This window comes from Synchiropus splendidus, chromosome 12, assembly GCF_027744825.2.
Source record: "Synchiropus splendidus isolate RoL2022-P1 chromosome 12, RoL_Sspl_1.0, whole genome shotgun sequence".
Lineage (NCBI taxonomy): Eukaryota > Metazoa > Chordata > Actinopteri > Syngnathiformes > Callionymidae > Synchiropus > Synchiropus splendidus.
The window spans coordinates 17,708,459-17,714,458 of NC_071345.1; positions in this window are offsets into that span (position 1 = coordinate 17,708,459).

A 6,000-nucleotide genomic window follows, 5' to 3' on the forward strand; every position below is an offset into this window, starting at 1 on the left:
GTTGCTATAACATTTGACGATGTGTACAAAAACAACAAACCAGGATCTGTGTTCAACATGGCGCACTGCTGTGTTGGACCTCATCTCCGTCTCCTCCGGGTGAAGATGTTTGCCGGAGAAGATTCTGAACACCCCTCCATGGCAGCTCAGGACTGGGTGAAGAGAAATGAAACAGAATATCATCAAAGGCTTCCTTCTTTTGGTCTGTGTTCGACACACACACTTAAAGCAGAGAGGAAACACTTCAGTTGTGTGTGTGATACTCTGAAGAGAAACCCGCAGGGAGCCCTGCATGTGCTCCTGCCTTGAGTGAAAGGAAGCTGAAGGACTGTTTTATTGGGCTCCGGCAACATTCCACCAGGTGCATTAGAGGGTCACGTCTGTGTGTGGAAGTTCGGTGCGCACGCTCTCTTTCTATGTTGCTGATGCAGTGTTCATCCTCATAATGGAGAACTGGGTTGGGCATTTATCCCACAATAACAATGGCACGTCGCGATGAGCTGACCATGTGCTGTCAGTGTGTGAGTGCAGGTTACTTGCAAGAAGTGAGCGGTGAACTGTGGTGATAGAAGTAGGATGGTCAGTCACTCAAGTGAGGATGCACCAGTATGCTTCCAAGGTGTCTGGACATGTGACAGAGCAATAATAAAATGTGAATTTGAATTCATTTCTCTTTGGTATAGAGGTCCCTGGACAGATTTTTATATTTGGTACATACAGTGATGTTATTGCAGGGGTTACCGGCAGTTGTCGTCCTCATTGCCGTATGCATTCATTATGACATTAAGGAGTCACTAACTTGGCTGCAGAACTATGCATAAATATACAGTATGAAATTATCATTCTGTTGAATTAGAACAGTAAATAAGATTAAAACTCAATTCAAATTTGGTGCAGTGTTGCATGTAGCGAGAAGCCAAAGCATGACAATCAAAAGCATTGGTTCAGAATGACATGGTCGTCCTTTGTTTACATTAACTTGATCTTCTTCCTCAAAAACTGCTCAAATCTTCGTTGATATTGCTCACCGCTTCCTTCGCTTCCATGTTTTCAGCCGTGCTTGTTTACAGAGTTGGTTCCTCCGGTTACATCACAAGATGGCACCCATATATAAAAACAGTGTCTCATCTTTCTAAGTATGTCTGGGTTGACTTGATGTCAGTGACCGTTTAAGTCATTCACATTACACAAGACTAGTATGACCTGCAACATCTGGCCTGCAATACCTGCAAATTCAATCTTGTTATTGTATCCTGCCTCCCTGCAACAATACAAGGTTGTAAATTTCACCTCTTTTATCGGTTCCTCGATTTAGCAAGTAACTTATATATATATATATATATATATATATATATATATATAAACCTTGTATTGTTACAGGAGGCAGGAAACAATAAATGTGAATGACTTAAAAGGTATATATATATATATATATATATATATATATATATATATATATATATATATACACACACTATGAAACGGACAACATGAAAGCGGTTTCATAGAATACCTGTGAGAAGAAAAGAAGAATGGAGATGAGATCGACTGCCATTTAAAGACCTGACGGTGATGTTTACATAATGATCTCAAATCCAATTGAAAAACGACGCCTTGTTCTTCGTACCGAGGTTTGTAGCATCAGAGACACACATATGCATTTTTCTGCCCGTCCTCACAACACAAAAGAAGCAGTTGAAGTCGCAGTTTTTCATATTGGTGTCACAGAGAGGCTGTGAGAATATGTGAGACTCCAACAAAAGAACCCTGCGAGTGGAATGTAGAAAAAGTCTTCTTTTTTAATCCCAAGCAGGGGAATTCTAATAGAGCGGGCTCAAGTGTCATGTCAAGCAATATACTAATGGAATCCAATTAAGACCTTTAAACTGCGCAGAGAGCTGGAGGATATTAGCTCAGTTTTCTATAACAAAAGACCAAAGGGTCGTCAACGAGGGCTTTTTGAGGATATAAAAAGCATAAAGGAAATTGGGTTTTTCTGCACTATCCACTCATTATTGTTCCCCAAGAAAATGACTTGAATTGAGAATAAGAAAAACGTTTGGCCACCCAATCTGAGGCGCTCCGAGGAGAAACGTGCTCGCACGATTCTCCCACGCTTGTTAATGCTGTTCTACTGCTGTTATCGACGACTGGATCTATGCACGCCATCATTTCCTGTCACCTGAACAACATCAAAGGTAGTGTATGGTGTGAATGTGAGGGGGAAATGCAAACAGAATATTCCATCCACGTAACAAGAAAAACCAGAACAAAAGAAGGGAGAGAAGCTTTCATTAACAACTTGAAACAAAAGCCCAGCAAGCAACTAAAACAACATGATGGGAATAACACCGGTAACACTAATAATAGAAGGCTGGAATGAGACAATGCACAGGCTGAAACAATTATTTTAAGCTTTGATTTCAAAGAGATTGCTTGTGAATGTGCGTGTGCGAGCTGAAAAAGGGGGGGTGTGCGGTGTACTTTTGAACTATTGCCACTCACTCCATGACAGAGTGTGTGTGTGAGTGTGCTTTGCGTCAGTAGCACCCCTCCCCGCCCCCCGCCTACATCATCAGCCGCAGCACTAGCATCACCCCTCTGGTGGAATGAGAGAAAGCCCCGCGGCCCAGGCTGGTTTGCATAAAGCAAACAAAATTAAATTTGCTTTGCTAAATCAAAGCATGTATGGTATTCCGAGCCGCCCTCTCTGGGACAAATTACTTCAAACGAACGCCTTTGTATCATAACAGAATTAAGAAAAAAAAAAAAAAATCAGCCCAATCAGCGACTCTCCAAAACCCTCGACTCGGGAATTAATTATTGAACTGAGGGCTTTTCTCTCTGCGAGCAGTGTGCGACACAGATCTATTTATTTTGGAAAAGTCCTTTTGCTCTTAAAAACACACTCTTGGCTGTGAACCCAGTTTACTGCTATCACTATTTCACCCGTCTTTGTGGCGCAGGCCCTGCGGGGACAAGTGAATAGGTTTAGGCGCGCCAAATGAATCTGGAAACTCCACAGCCACAATCTATATTAAAGCTGGTTAAACATTGCTGCGCAGTAATAGACTTAAGATGAGTTGTTTTGGGGGGACTTCTTTTCATGTCGAAGTGGCAGTTTTTTTGTTTTTTTTTCCTTACTCCATCTGTCAGAAATGGTCCTCCTGTTTGGCTAGATTCTTGATCAGGCTGGTTTGTGCTTCTCTCTTAGACTCTTCATCTACGTCACATAGCTCCTCCTCTAGTCATCAACGGCATCCTTCATGCAAAACCACCAATTAAAAACTAGCTACTATACCCCCCAACATCATCACATTTAGTGGGTGATACGTGCAGATTATGGAGGATCCTTGAAAAGTAGCAGAGTTAAGTCCATTCACGTACCATTGTTTCCACCTACCATCGTGAGCTGTCAAACACAAAACATGACAAGATGGTCTAACAAACCATGTGGCTGAAATTGGCTAAGTGGGATACATATTTCAAATACAGCACAATGTCACATCACAGTTTCACGACCATAGCAAGGTATACGTTAAATAATGTCTGCCACTGGTCTACTCGCACCGGACTACTATTACCAAAGGTAACTTTCCTAGACCCATCGACGCGAGGTAAAAGTCTCCGTCATGTTTGCTGAGATAGTGCAGTATTTTCACTTCACCACTCGTCGAACTACAGAGTGATCATAGCCACCCCTAGGCTTGGGGAAATCTGACAACATGCAGCTCTGTGGTGCATAACTTTAGCTGCGCCTAACCACTACAAATTTTCCACAGCGGTTTTAGGTTTTCAGGATTACATTGACGTAAGGTCTCTCCCATAGCATAATGTATTGACATTGGGAAGTGAACTTTTGTGTCGTGTTCCATGTTTTCTCTCATGCTTTTGTTGTTGCATGTTCGTGTCTGTGTTTCTGTTTTCTTGTTTGTCTCCAGCTTCCCGATGTGTGAATAAAGCTCACATGGATTTCAACACCTCAGTTCCAGCTCGTGTCGCCAGATGGTTGTCTGGCGTCCTCACGGTAAACTCCTTAGATTCTCGCTTCTCTTGTGCTCCTGTTGTTCCAGATTCTGTGCATGCTTGACATCTTTTCTCAGCCACCTCCTTAATTTCTCTCGTTCCTTCATTTTCATTTGTTGCTTCTTGCTGCTGTTGCGCGTAAGAGTGTTTGTGGCTCGACTCATTTCTGTTTCCCCGCCTCTCTTCCTCGTGTGTGCGTGAGGAGCCTCCGAGTGCGTCTTCTGTTGTCCCCATCAGTCAGGCTTCTTATTAATCACGGTTTTCTGTTTCAGGTTTCTCCCTGCCCCTGCTCCCCCCGTTTCCTCACTCCGCATTTGGTGTTGACATCCTTGGTTTATCGTTCCTGTCCGTCTTTTGTCTTCATCTTGATGCGTTGGGTATTTAATTGATGACTTCTTGTGGAAACACAGCAATGATCTGGGGCAGTAGGAACAATCTTTAGTAGTGTCAACGTTTTTTCCAGTTAAGACTCCTGAAGAAATGGCAGTTCTGGTTATTGCCACCCATGTGTGAGTCATGGTCTTCCCCAGGGCCCCAATAAAACTTTTCTGGTGACGCCACCGTCCCTTGATGAAATTGGACGGTGGTGTCATCATGCACATTCCGATCGGAATAGTGTGCTTTTTTACGTCATCCCACTGACCTGTCCAAAAACTATCATCAGCTGGAAAAAATTCCCAATAAAGTAAGCACTACGATATACTTGTCTTGAAACAATGATGGAGAATCTGAGACCCCAGTACTGTCTGTCTTTCGCCTCATCTTTAATAGAAGATCATCTCCCCAAATACCAAATGTTAATCTTTTAGCCTATTAAAGATCATTTTGTTTTCAAAGGTCAAACAAACAAGTGATCAGAGTAACTCAATCCCCGCGTCAGCAGACAGGAGCGTGCTGCTGCACACGCGGAGGAGCGCAATATATGATCCTCCTCTTGCCAAGGCTCACAAAGCAGCACAGCAGCCGTCACAGTGAGCACACAACTGTTTACAAATCCCCAGTTAATAGGATCAGGCCTCATTGACTGGGCCGCTTCAATGTGTCTGATGTAATCTATTAGCTGTATGATAGTCAGTGTCTCAGTCCAATCGATAACCCTGGGCCTCCATATTGCTCCACTGTGGACTGTTACTCCTCTTTAGTGCTGCTTAGAATGCAGGATTAGTGGCTAAAAGATGTGTGTCCAAGTGTCTGGCACATTCAGAATGTTTTGGCGCAACAAAACCAGTGACAGCGAGTTATACCACAGTAAGATAAAGAGGACAGTAAAGTTAATTGTATAACACGGTAATAGCTGAGCCCATGTGGGCGTGGCTCGGGTGTAATTATGTTTGCGGCATCCACGCACTGGCACACAAGTGTATTCCTGGAAAACACTGCATATGTGTATTAATGGGATGTCCATGTCCAAGTGTGTGTGTTTGTCTGTGTCGCAGTGTGTCTGTGGCTGGTATAACTGGGTTTCCAATTAAGTTGAACCACAAGCCGGATCAATGCTAGTCCTCTGTGTGCAGGAATGAGCAGCCCTGGGCCCTCGGAGCATGCCCACGAATAATTTATCACTCACATTGGGCCAAGGCATGCAGCGGGGGAGGAGGGGGTGGTGGAGGGCGGAGAAAGGGAAGGGGAAGGAGGAGGCGAGCAGTGCAAGGACAAAGTGTCCAGCCCAGGGGAAGGAACGCCAGAGATGGGCAATTGAGGGGACAGAGGGATGGAGGGGTGAGGAAAGAGAGAGAGAGCGAGAGAGAGAGAGAGAGAGATCAGGACCCAGAGGAAAACACTGTCAGCTCCTAATCATTTAGAAGCATCACACTCAACATTTTTCTGGTAAACAGCCGTTGAAAAGAGAATTCTGCCGGGAGCACAAGTCACACAATACGCTTCACAGTCGGAGCGTCAGTTGGAGACACTGTACAATGGAACACCTTGGGAGCCACACTTCAGGTCGAGTGGAAATTGTGTTAAAAAAAAGTA